The sequence below is a fragment of the Triturus cristatus genome, chromosome 5_2 (assembly GCF_964204655.1).
Source record: "Triturus cristatus chromosome 5_2, aTriCri1.1, whole genome shotgun sequence".
Classification (NCBI taxonomy): domain Eukaryota; kingdom Metazoa; phylum Chordata; class Amphibia; order Caudata; family Salamandridae; genus Triturus; species Triturus cristatus.
Genome location: NC_140588.1, coordinates 198,636,394 through 198,650,373, shown reverse-complemented (window position 1 = coordinate 198,650,373; position 13,980 = coordinate 198,636,394). Strand labels below are relative to the sequence as shown.

Sequence of the window (13,980 nt, the reverse complement as noted above, 5' to 3'; positions counted from 1 at the left end):
TGGCTATTCTGCCCAGCAGAGCTAGGGGCAGTCGATTCCACCTCTCCACGTCCTCAACCAGCTTAGCGTATGCTACTCCGTAATTTTCTCTAAGAAGCACCTCGGGGTCCTTATGTAGCCGGATCCCCAGATACCTAACCGAGTCCGTAGTCCATTGCAGTGGGTAGTCCATTGGAAAAGGCACCGTAACCGGCGTCAACGGGAATGCCAGTGACTTGCTCCAGTTCACCTTGAGGCCAGACAGCGCCCCAAACCTGACCACTTCCCGCAGTATGGACGAGAGGTTCGTCTCCGGGTCCCGGACGTAAAGCAGCGTGTCGTCTGCATACGTGGAGATGCCAATTTGATAGGTGGGAAAGTTAATGCCCTCATAGCGGTGATACTCTCTAATAGCGCACGCCAAGGGTTCCGCCACCCGGGCATAGAGGAGAGGGGAGAGAGGGCAGCCTTGCCTGGTCCCTCTGCTAATCCGGAAGGCTTCCGTGACCCGGTCACCCAATCGTAGCCTGGCTGTGGGCCGATAATATATTGCTCCCAGCATCTGCAGGAAGGGCTCCCCCAATCCGATCTTACGGAGCACCCGTACCATAAAGGGCCACTCCACCGAGTCAAACGCTTTTTCCATATCCAGGAAAATGGCCAAAGCCTTGTTTTCAGGGCGCACATGTTGCATGGTCCCCAGAACCGTGCGAATATTGTATGTAAGGTTTCTGGCCGGTATGAATCCCGCCTGTTCCGGGGCCACGAGTTCCGGCACCAGCAGCGCCAGACGCGTGGCCAGCACCTTAGCGTACAGCTTTGCATCCACATTGATGAGGGAGAGCGGCCGGTACGAGCCACACGCGTTAGGGGGCTTCCCTGGTTTCAGAATAGTGACTAAAAGCGCTTCGCGCATAGTGTCTGGCATGTAGCCATCCTGGCATATGCCGTCAAATAAAGTGATCAAATGGGGGAGAAGCTTATCTTTGAATGCTTTATAAAAAGCCACCGTCAGTCCATCGGCCCCAGGGGCGCTGCCAGATCGCATCCCCTCTAGTGCCTCCAAGATTTCGTCCTGCTGTATGGGGAGCGACAGGAACTCCCTCTGAGAGTCGGACAGGAAGGGCATTTTGATATAGCTGAGGTAGTCCTCTATTTCCTCCTCCATCTGGGCGGACTTGGCTGTGTAAAGCCCCGCGTAGTAGTCCCGAAATTCGGCGCATATCGCCTCCTCCCCAGTGACCACTGTACCGGCCTCCGTAACCAGCTCGTCGATGACCAGGGGCTTCCTGCTGTTGTGCAGTATGCTCGCTAACAGTGAGCCCGGGCGCTCACTCTCCCCAGGTGATTCTCTTGTTGACCGGGAGCCAGTGCAGGTCTTTTAGGTGGGTGGTGATGTGGCTGTGGCGAGGGATTCCGAGGATGAGGCGTGCGGAAGTGTTTTGTATGCTTTGGAGTCTTTTCTGAAGTTTGGCCTTGGTTCCCGCATAGAGGGCGTTGCCGTAGTCCAGCCTGCTGCAGACGAGGGCTTGGGTGAACGTCCTTCTGGTTTCGGTGGGGATCCATCTGTAGATCTTGCTGAGCATGCGGAGGGTGTTGAAGCAGGAGGAGGAGACAGGGTTGACTTGCTGGGTCATAGAGAGCGTTGAGTCCAGGATGAAACCCAGGTTGCGTGCATGGTTGGTGGGTGTCGGGGGAGCTCCCAACGTGGCCGGCCACCAGGAGTCTTCCCATGCGGAGTGGGTGGAGCCGAGGATGAGCACTTCCGTCTTGTCAGAGTTCAGTTTCAGGCGGCTGGTCTTCATCCACTCTGCGACGGCCTTCATTCCCTCGTGGAGGTTGGATTTGGCGGTGGTCGGGTCCTTGGTGAGAGAGTGGATCAGCTGGGTGTCGTCGGTGTACGAAATGATGTTGAGGTGGTGCGTTCGGACGATGTTGGCGAGTGGTGCCATGTAGATGTTGAAAAGGGTCGGGCTGAGGGAGGATCCTTGGGATACGCCGCAGGTGATCGTGGTGGCTTCGGATCTGAATGGGGGAGACGGACTCTCTGGGTTCTGCCGGTAAGGAAGGAGGTGATTTAGTTCAGGGTTTTGTCACGGATCCCTACGTCATGGAGGCGTGTGCACAGGGTGTGGTGGCAGACGGTGTCGAAGAGGGCCGAGAGGTCCAGGAGGATGAGGGCTGCGGTTTCGCCGTCGTCCAGCAGGGTCCTGATGTCGTCGGTAGTGGCAATGAGGGCGGTTTCAGTGCTGTGATTGTTGCGGAAGCCGGATTGGGAGGAGTCCAGGATGTTGTTCTCCTCCAGGAAGTGGGTCAGTTGTCTGTTGGCGGTCTTCTCAATGACTTTCGCTGGGAACGGGAGCAGGGAGATGGGTTGAAAGTTCTTGAGGTCCTTTGGGTCCACCTTGGGTTTCTTGAGAAGGGCGTTGATCTCGGCGTGTTTCCAGCTCTCTGGAAAGGTGGCGGTGTCGAAGGAGCTGTTGATGATCTTTCTGAGTTGGGGTGTGATGATGGAGCTTGCTGTGTTGAAGATGTGGTGGGGGCAGGGGTCGGAAGGAGAGCCGGAGTGGATGGTGTTCATGATTTTGATGGTGAGCAGGAGGTCGGTGTGTTTGGTGGGTGTTGAGTTGGGGGTGTCGGCGTCTGTCGTCGGTGTCTGGGTGTCAAAGCTGTCATGGATGTCTGCGATCTTGCGGTGGAAGAAGGTGGCCAGGGAGTCGCAGAGTTTTTGCAATGGTGGGATGTCATTCGTGCTGGAGCTGGGGGAGGCAATTTCTTTCACGATGCTGAAGAGCTCTTTGCTGTTGTGTGCGTTGTTGTCGATGCGTTCCTTGAAGGAGGTCCTTTTGGCGGATCGGATGAGTTGGTGCTGCTTGCGTCTGGCGTTCTTGAGGGCTGTGTGGTTGTCTGGTGTCTGGTCTTGTCACCACTGCTTCTCGATTCTTCAGCAGGTTTGTTTGGAAGTCTGGAGGTCGGCGTTGATCCAAATGGCTCTCGTGTCGATGTGCCTGTTAGAGGGTTTCCTGGTCGGGGTGAAGGTGTTGGCGCAGTCGTCGATCCCTTGTCTGAAGTTGTGGACCGCTGCGTTGGTGTCAGAGGGCTCGGACAGAGGGTCTGGGGCGTGGGTGGTGAGGAGCTGGTCTTCGGTGACTTTGTTCCAGCAGCGATGTGGTGGTCGGTGCAGTGGAGTTTGGTGGTGTGGCTGAAGGTGACGTGGTTGCTGGCGGAGAAGATGGGGTCGAGCGTGTGTCCGGCGGAGTGGGTGGGTGCCGTGATGAGCTGTTGAGTCCGGAATCGACAGAAATCGCTGTTAGCATGAGCTGAAGCCATATTGTTTGTGGCAGCCATTTTAGTTAGCCACGTGCGAGAGGGACCGATTTTCCCATATAACAAATGCCCTGGGACATCCCTACCACTCAACCAGCATGAAACCCCTGTGTAGGCCCTTCTGTTCAATATGTAGGCCTTTTTGTTAAATTGACCATAGTTCTGCCATTTTCTTGTATAACAGGCTGAAGGCAGGTCTGATCCAAATCATATCCAGCTCCTCTCTCTGTGAGGCCTCCTGCACCAAACTAAAGAGCCCCCACCCTACTTGTGTGCGAAGTTCACTATCTCAAAGTTCAACATCCCCCTGTTCTTTCGACATACAGCAGACTGCATCCTGGGCTGGTACATACTTTTAGGGAAGTTGCCAGATGTGTCAAGCTAAGGCGAGAATGTGGTAACACAGGACATGCTGATTTATATATGTATATACAGAATCCCTTTACAATACACATTTTTCTGCTTGCCTTATCCAATTTACGACAAGCGCCTGGCCTGAGATATGAACTTTCACCTAGCTCACGTACCACAGTTACTGGAAAAGGCGTCACCAGGTATGGAAAAATATGAGAACCATACCCTAAGTGACAAGGTAGACATGGCGTGAGATGACGATACCTTAGGCACTCCTAACCGCCTTAAAGAGTATAAGAAGGGAGACCACAGAGACATCATTGGACTACCCCGATCGTCTGTTAGTAGATGGCAGACGGGTTTGGGTGCTCCCCAAAAGCTTTTGTTTTTTGTTTTTAAGATACAATTTAACTTGCCAATATATTTGCTGTGTATGCTATTTTGATATGCTATTTTGTCCCTAAATTGGTGTTTTCATATTGAGCATTTTATACTTATATTACATTTTTCAAAGTTGCTTTCTTTTAGGTTTTAGGTAGGCACTTGAGTATTCTCAGTATTTTAGATCAAGTGTGCTTTGCATTCTGAGAACTTTTTCCTTGATGTAATTTATGTTTTTCATAATGCATTTATAAATGTGTCTTTGAGGTTTTCTGAAGTGTCTCTCTCCAAATGCGTACAATGCCTTCTGATTCATGCAATGTCACTATATTTGTATTTTGTATTTTTATGTCTTTGTCTTGCAGTTTTTGAAGTTGCACCTTCTTAATAAAACTGCCAAATCTTTCAGCCTCAGTTTCCATGGCTCCCGCCTTTGTGTGGGCGTGGTGGACCTTCAATTGAGATTGCAATCCCAGAAAAAGATTGGATAACCCACTTTTCTGCACTATATAATGGCCCGGACACCGATGAGCTCCCATCTCAGGGTCCTCTCTGCGTACATAATGGCAACCTCCTTGTAATGTTGGATGAAATGGTACTGGCTCTTGCCCATAGCAAGGGGGGTAAGGCTCCCGGCCCCGATGGCGTGCCACTTATTTTATTTATTTATTTTATTTTTTAGATTTGTAAAGCGCCACAGCTACCCAAAAAGGGTTTCCCGGCGCATAGGTACAGCAAGAAATGTCAGGAGAAATTGCTAGCTATTCTTGTTATTGTTCGAATAGCCAGGTCTTAGCGTAATTTCGGAACCTGACGTGGTTTTCCTCTTTTCGAATGAAAGGGGGGAGTGCATTCCAGATGGATGGTCCAAGGTGGGTAAGAGATCTGCCACCCACTCTTGCCAGTTTAAATCTTGGTACACAGAAGTTAGACGCTGCTTGCGAACGAAGATTACGTTTGGGAATATAGGGGTGGGCCAAGGCTAGGAGGTATTTAGGAGCTGTGCCTGCTTTGATTTTGAACATGAAATTCAGGGCTTCAAAACGGATTCTGCTTTCCACTCTGAGCCAGTGGAGTTCCCGACAAGAGCTTGAAACCCCGGAGTTTCTAGGGATTCTGCACAGTAAACGAACAGCAGCGTTCTGGGCAAGTTGTAGTCGATTGACTACCGTTTTATTTGAACCGAGGTACAGGATGTTGCCGTAGTCCAGCCGTGATGTTATAAGGGCATTAACAACGGTCTTTTGAGTGGAAACGGGCAACATCCAAATTACTTTCCTCAACTATTTGATGATGGTGAGGCATAGACCCACGACTTTATTTGCCTGTTGGCTCATTGACAGGGAGCTATCCAAGATGACTCCCAGATTGCGAACTTGAGTCACTGGGGTAGGGAAAGTAGCCATCTGGTCGGGCCAGTGTGAAGGAGTCCAAAGATCTTGATGTTTCCCTAAGAGTAGAATCTCTGTCTTGTCTCCGTTGAGTTTTAATTGGTTTCTTGTCATCCAGTTAAGGATGTTTTGAAGCCCTGATTAAAGGACTTGTTTAAGTCATGTGTCCCGCTCTGGTCCCCATTATTAACTCAGATGGTTAATGCCAGTGACTGCACCTCCTTCCCGAAGACTTGGACGGAGTCCATCATTGTCCCAATATTCAAAAAAGGAAACCGCCAAGACCCTGGTTGTTATAGACCAATTTCCCTTCTTGACCCCATGGTGAAGGTGGCAGGCCGAGTCATCCTGCATCGATTACAGGACTGGGCAATAGAAAATAATCTTCTGTCTGATCTCCAGTATGGGATTCGGGAGGGCCTGGGAACCCTGGAACAGAGTCTAAACCTGGCTATGATTGTCGGGAAATACACAAGAGCCAAAAAAGGGAGACTATACTTAGTCTTCGTTGATTTGACTGCAGCCTTTGACTCTGTAATCCATGCAAGGCTATGGGGGATTCTTGCCGATCTTGGTGTGGATCCTAATATTATTGCCTTCCTGCACCGTTTTTATGAGGGAGCTTTAGCAAGCGTAAGATACGGGGTGGACGGTCAGTGTACATCAGGATTTCCTGTTAGAAGAGGGGTCAGGCAGGGCTGCGTCCTGGCCCCCTTTCTTTTTAATTTATACATTAATGGTCTGGCTGAGGCACTTCTTAAGAGTGGGCATGATTTTCCTCAGGTAGGTGGGAGACCTTTATCGGCTCTCCTTTACGCTGATGATGCCGTTTTAATGGTGCGTACAGGCAATGTGTTACAAAGGGTCCTGACCAGTTTTAATACTTTTATGCTTGATTTGGGCTTAAAGATTAATCTTTCCAAAACTTTTATAATGAACTGTGCTACTGGCACCCGGAGCATTATGGGTCGGAACATCTATCTGGATTATAGGAAGCTAGCAACTACTACTACTTTCTCGTATCGCGGCGTCATTTTCAGTCATAACGACACATGGATTCAAGCAATTGAGCAGAAAAAACTGGGTTTTAGTAGATCAACCAGTGCCCTGGCTACATTTGCAAAGAGACTGTGAAGGAAGCCGCCCGGTGAACTCTTGCAAATCTACAAGGCCCAGTGTACTTCAGCAGCGATATACGGGGCAGGGGTGTGGGGCTTTGCGAATTCCCTTCCCTTACAAAATGTGAAAAACGTTTTCCTTCGGTATATCCTCTCCGTCCCTCCTGGCACGTCTTCTTTTGTGTGCCATGAGGAGTTGGGCCTCCAGTATTTAGTAGACCGTATCAAACTTGGGCCAATTCTTCTATGGCATAGGATCTGGATCAGTGAGCAGACCCATTTAAATAGAGACATCCTGCTTGACTGTATTAAGTTGGATGGGGCGCTGAAGATACCTTGGCTCAAGTTTATCTATAGGTTTATGAATGATCTTGGACACCCAGAGTTTTATTCAAATCCCAGCTCTATGGCCTGAGTATCGAGGAAAACTCTGAAGAATGAGTGCCTCGAACTGTTGGGCTCGGTTAGAATAGCAGATGAGGCTTCCAAACCTACAGTCATCCAACACCAACTAAGGCTTAGCTCCCTGGGTATGGAACCTTATTTAAATTTTGTTCCAAGTGAACACGACAGAATGCTGCTGATAAGATTCAGACTGGGTGTGGTACACAGACTAGTGACCACACCCAGAATGAATGACTGGTCCAGAGTGTTACCCCCCTGCTTGTGTGACACCCACTCAGAGCAGTCCACCATTCACCTAGTCTTTTTTTTTAAAGAATTAAGGAAAAGTCTGGTTACTTCCCCTTTTAAGACAGCAGGGCCTTAGGCAATGCCGTCCAGCACTTGTTCGCTTACAACTTCTAGATAATGAACACGTGGCCTGGAGGGTATCCACTTTTCTGAAAAAGGCTCTGTGGTTGAGGAAAAGCATGTCTCTCGAATCTTGGGAGGTTGCACCTTAGGTGAATTATTGGGACTTGAATTATGTTTGGATATCATGTAAACTAGATTTCTTTGTTATTTAATCTTTTCTTTTAACTTGGATATTTTAACTGTGCACTTTTATCTTGAAATATTTAACGATTGTGATACGTGCTTTTATGACTGTAATTTTCATGGTCGAATAAAGCTTAATTGATTGATTGATTGATGGCTCACATATGTTTCCTTCATTTTTAGAGCAAGCGTTCCCAGCGCTCCCAGACACCCGGCTCATATTAAGGTGCCCCTTTTGTCCCTAACTCACTCCCTCCGTGAAGGCTTCAAGAGATCTGTGCTCAGCCCCTTGCCCTCTTGACCCTTAATAAATCTCCCTCCAACATTTGGTGCCGTGACTCGGATTGGCAGTACCAGCAGACAGCTGAGACAGCTGGTACCGAGAGGACGCAGACTAAACACTTGTGACTCCTTTCTGACTGAAACCTCAGAGAACAACACTCGGGTAAGTCTATGATTGCTGCCTGATGTGAGTGTGTCTTTTGGTAACAGTTTTTGAGAGGAGCGCTTGTGAGACCTCTGCATTCCTTCTCCCTTTCAGTTTTTCTTCCCTGTCTGGCTGGTCTCGCTAAAGGACATTCTAAAGCTGAGGAAGCTTGTGTGCGAAATGGAATTCTGAGCCAGAGAGTGAAGTTAGGAAGTTAGGTGATTTACGTGTTTTTCTTGCTATAAATAGACGTACGTTATTATTGTGCCTCTCGTAGGGCCAAAGGAAAGACTACGTCTGGCATGTTTCAAGGGCTCACTTTGCTTCACTTTGCTTCATTGATGTTATAACTTTGTTTTAAAGCCAGGGAAGACTGCGTCTGGCATCTCTCAGTGCTCACTTTTTTTATTATTGTTATAACGTGTTATCGTGCCTCTCCAATATAGCTAAGGGAGGGCCTCTGTCCAAGTCACAGGGACCTGACAAGGGAAGGAAGGGTTGCGTTTACAATCTTTCAGTGATTATTTATGTGTTTTTTTCAGTGCTTCTCTGAATATTCAGAGGGGGCCCCTATTTCAGTACTAATAGGGAAGAGGTAGATTACCGGACGGACCCGCCTAGCTAACGGGCTCACGGAGATCTCCTGTTTAGAGTGGATTACAAGTGGTTTCCCCTGGATGATTTATCAGATATTATATTTTCGCTAGCTTAAGCATTGTTTTTTTTTAGGACTTACATTATGTTTTTTTTAATTATTATAGAGATATATTTTGTGCAACGGAGATAGAGTTTACGCCTGTGCAGGAAGGCAAGGAGTTTGCATGATGCAAATCTCAGCTTTTTGCGGGCTCAGGAGCGGTTTCGAGTACCAGATAAGATGTGCCACTCTACATCTTGTGACTGGCACATGAGGATTTATGATAAACAGTTATCAGACTTCCTCGGCTTTTGCGAGGGACTATCAGTATATATTTTTATTTTCAAAGACAGTCAACATGAGTATTGTGTGATTATGGTTTGTGAACAGAACACCTTCCAATATGGTTTTCTGTTCTCTTCCTGTGTTGAAATGAAATGTAAAGACGTTTATTTTTTGCTATGTTATTTTAAGACACCCTTCTGTATGCATTTAGGCCAGCAGAGGAGAATGCGCAAATAGCACTGTGGGTTTATATATATAAATAGACGTGTACATAATATGCTTCACATTTTGTGTAATCATAGTGCGAATATTTTACAGTCAAATGTCTTTTTATTATGGACTTTTTTTAGCATGCATTGTGGTTGTCTTTTGAAGCATCTGTGCCTGCCGCACCGACCTTTCATATATTTAGTAAGACCAATAATAACTAGTATTGTAACTGTTTTTTATATATTAAAGCTATTGCCTTTTTGTGAATAAATAGTATTATATAGTTACCCCTTGTCCCCCCCAGCCCCTGTCTGACCCATGTGGCGCAGCACCACATTATTAGCACAGGTCACTTTCAGATAACTGACCACATAGTGCACAACAATATATCTCGAATTGTTTAACTATTTCCTCACATTTATATTTTGAAGCATGTATTTGGTGACAGGAGGTTGCATCTGGCGTCTCCCACTTTGTGCCACAAATACATGTTTATGGGACTGTGTCTGGCAACTCACATTTGTTTTGAATTTTGATTACTTTTTTTGTGTAAATTGTATTGTTTGAACGTTTAATTCTGCAAGGAATGGGAGGCATCTTATAGCATTGAGTTCAACAGTATCCTTTATTTTTCAACTGCGTGCTTCCAAAAGGGAGCTACTTTTCTTCATCGCATTGTGGTTTCCTATCTCAGGCCTGGCAGTAGCCATCGCCTTTCGACTTCTCTCTCCATATTGTAATGGGTGTCCTCTGTTCTTCTCCTTTTTCAGCTACATGCGGTGTACTTTAATAGATATAATGTCTGTCACCTTCTCTCGATTTGCAATTTAGCATCTCTCCCTCTCTTACCTGGCTTATAGGCCTTTTCTCCCTGAAGTGACGCAAATACTGTTCAATAGATGCTCAATTTCATTATGATTCATGGTCAAGAATCCTCTGACCTTTGAGAACATTTTTGTAGCGTGGGAGGCACTTCTATTTTCTTAAATATTTCCCAGAAGTGACCACAATGCGTCATGTCCTATAGGTCAGAGGCACCTGATAATGTTGTCCTTTTGTGGTCAATAGTTCATCATTAAAAGAGTGTATCGGCTCCTTAGTTCATTCGACAAACTACCCCACTGCAGTGATCCCTTGGGTCACTGACGCCTGTGTGGTCTCCTTCAGCCCTCTATCTAAGCATCTTTGGCTGAAGCTCTAATTTCTTATTGTACTTTGAAATGGTCTTTTTCTCTCTCCTCTGCATTGCCCTTATTCTAAAACATTATTGCAAAGCACTAATGGTTGTCCCTCCTAACTTAACGTGTGCATTCCTAGCATTGCAGTAAAGTGTGTGTATGTTGCATTGTGAAAAGTATTTCCATTGACTTAAAATATATTTGCATTACATGAGTTTTTTCTTCACTCCAGAAATGTGTCTTTAAATGCCAAGACTTTGCTAAGACTTCCAGGCTATATATTGATTTTTTTTTAAAAAAGGGGTTCTTCTTTCATATAAATAAGACAGCTATTTTTCCCTATTGTTTACACGTCTATTTTGTCAAACTTTTGCAGAAGCACCCCCTCAAATTAAGCTGCCTTGGTGCAGTGCCCCAGGACCATGAAATTTCACCCTTTAATTGCATTTAAATGTATTTTGAAATTGTAAATCCTTGCACGATTAATTTTCTCATTTAAGGGTTTGCCTTCTGGATACTTAAGCGTCATAAACATCTATTCTTGTGTTACTATTCTTGGCTGATTACAATTGTAGTTTTGAATAGTCTTTCTGGAGCTAACAAACTGATGAATATATTCTCTGACGTGTTAATGATTTGATGATTAAAAGTGGCACTTCAATGTAAGACCTTTGTTTTTAGAAGGGAAATAGTTACCATTCATCTCTTATTTTGCTTATGGGCCCTCCTCATCTCTTTCTCTCACTGTGGTACCACAGGAGATGTTATTAAGCCTGGGCAAAGCACTACGCTACGCTCGCGTAGTTTGCGAAGTTTGCGCTACTTCGCACTACGCGAACGGCACGTAGCACAGTGCGAACACGTGTAGCGTAGTGTTGCGTAGTGCTGCGGTCATTTTTTGCTTGCTCGCGGTCCTCAACGTCAAGTTGGCAACTGCGAGCAAGCGAAATGACATCGCGGCGAGACTTTTTCCTTGTTCGCGATCAGCAACATCAAGTTGGCGATCGCGAGCATGGAAAATAAACCTCCCGGCGAGATTCCCAACGCGAGGAGGTCCGGTTTCTCATTGCGAGTGGTCGCGTATGCTCGCGACCGCTCGCGATGAGAAACTACCAGTTCGCGTTGAGAAAGCTGCCGCTCGAGTAAAAATCTACTCGAGCAGCAGAAAACTACAGCTCGCACTTTGCAAGATGCCATTTTCAATGATTGCACAGTGCTGGTTGCTTGTCCGCACTCTGCAATCATTGAAAATGACATCTGGCACAGTGCAAACAAGGTACTACGCAGTTCGCGAAGTGCTACGCGTAGCTCGCGTAGTGCGAACTGCAATTTGCGTAGCTTCGCGAAGTGCTACTTCGCGAACTACGCCCAGGGTTAGATGTTATATATAGGTGTACGTCTCTAGTGCACTGCAGTAAGAAGTGATAAGGAGGAACATCTGGGTACGTGCCAAGCACACCCACTTTAACTGAGACAGGTTCAACTAGAGACCACGCAACTGATGCGCGGTGCATCCAGTGAATACTGTGTCTAGCTTCCATGTAGCTGCCTTCATGACACTTAATTACGTCTTTTTGTGCACGGTTTTAAATAGGCTCCCCTATTTTAACTCATTACACACTGAATTAAGTACATTCTGTTCCTTGACAGTCACACCTCACACTTCTCATCTCACCTTTCTGGCGTGCTTGCACCCATAGTAAAGGATCTTCCTGCTTGAATATTCAGTAAAGTGGTAGTAAGAGGGGGAGGAAGGCTTTTGCATGCATTTTTTGCCACAACACACAGCACCTTTTTGCGTTTTCTGGTTGCTATTACGCCCTAGACTTGGCCTAGCGTCAAATGATAGACCAGCCACACAAAAGAAAGAGTGACATGATAAGGTGAGGTCAAGGACTGCCGTCCCTTACCGCCCAGAGCACAATGATAGAAGATGTAATACCAGGTAAAATGGAGCTGTTCCTTTTGATATTTTTGGATCATGGCCCACAATATTAAAAAGACTAAAAATGCCATCAATATAAGTAATATAGTTTCCTGGCAGAAAAGGAGATACTTTCAGTTTCAAATGCATATGAATATCTCTCTATTTGGATGGCCAATTATAATTCACACTGAAGATTACGCCAAATGCTATAGTACTGAGCAAACCAAGTACGGAATAATTTACTCCTACCTGTGTCCAAATTCAGCAGCAACTGAAGCAGGCACAAGCAGTAGCCCGAATGCTAGGGCAGATCCAGTAAAGTGCTGCCACAAAGAGCACACAGTTGGGGTTAGTTAATAGGGAACATTTTGAATTTGTGTCTCACAGCCAAGAAAGTTAGTGACACTAGACTTAGAGCAACGTAAATGTCAGAGCAGATGGTGAACATTAGACAGAAGACTGGAATAAACAAGTTAAGACTGAAGACTGTTCCCTTCCAATTTCTTGTGCACGGAAGTGTGCTGGAGGGGGTAATGCAAAATTTTGTATACCCACCCCATTTTGCATGTTGTTTTACTAATTAGATTAATTAATTAATTATAATCAAACTAATGGATTGGAGTGATGTGGAAAATACTTACCAACCTTACTAATATATGAATTACACGTGGGATTTGCACCTGCATGGCCTAATTAATACGTGAACTGAATTTTGTACGCATATTAATGATAGACAATTAGAATAGTGCATGATATATGTCGCTTTTGTGATGTAATTGTGATTTGTGCTTTATTTAGTAAGTATAAACCGCACTGAGTGTTGCTTTTGCTAGATAAATACACACACATATGGGTATTAGCGAGGGAATAACATTTAATTAGCCATTTCTATGTATTAATTACGTTTTTGTGTTTCTTTGCTTAAGTTGACCATTGCGAGTGGCCACAAAATGGCTGACTCCTGTATCCGATGAAACCGGCTCCATTGCTCAAGGTTCTGGGTGAAGCGCACATGCGTCACTGCTAACAACTGTGGCCTGGACCTGACCCCAGATGAACATGCACCTTCCAAGGACAGCCTGGGATATCAGCCAAATATTCTGAACAAAGACTGTTGTATTAACCGGAACTGACAAGGTCATAACCCAAAAGACACTTTCGTGAGAACCCAAAAGGATGATCCCTGATTGTCCAATCAGCGAACTCGGATGCCCAAACTTTGATACTTTTATCATCAATTTTACTATAAATTATGGTAGAATAGAGAGGTAATTGCGACGTCGTTTTCCAATTTCCTGATGTTATGCTGACGGAGAGGATGGTGACACTGCAGTACAGCTGTGTCCCTGAATCGTTGACAGACTGATCGAATACCCAATTTCCTGATGAACTGAACTTTCAAAGTTGACGGGCATAGATTGACGAGACTACTGGATTTGACTTACAATACGGTATTTAGCCAGAATAGGTAAATATGATGGTCAGCTGCTTGAACAACTAATGAATTTATTTGCATTAATTAGATAAAGAACTTATTTGATTCATTACAGAAATTAGTTGGTTTGTTTATTTATGAAAATGTATTAATGCGAAGGGAAAAGAGAATTAGATAATCATTTAAACAGCAACTAGCAGATCCACCGCCACGATTATGAGAGGAATACCAAAGATGGAATATAGGGCCTAATGAGCAACAGAAGGTGGTGTAGATTTGTCACTCATTAGGGTAAAGTGGTATTTCCTTCTCATACCAGCGTTTGGAAGATAATCGCCTCCCACACGGACTAATGGTGAGTGAATGTTGGTGTTATGGGCCCCACCAGAAAA

General features: G+C 45.7%; 1 long non-coding RNA gene across 1 annotated transcript in view; it reads left to right on the top strand.

Moving 5' to 3' along the window:
• LOC146822791 (uncharacterized) overlaps positions 1–13,701 on the top strand; it is a 30,110-nt gene extending 16,409 nt beyond the window's left edge. The window contains exons 3-4 of the long non-coding RNA XR_014962077.1: positions 7,673–7,934; positions 13,080–13,701. This is a non-coding gene — a long non-coding RNA (uncharacterized LOC146822791). The remainder of the gene's footprint in view (positions 1–7,672; positions 7,935–13,079) is intronic.
• Positions 13,702–13,980: the final 279 nt, after the last annotated feature.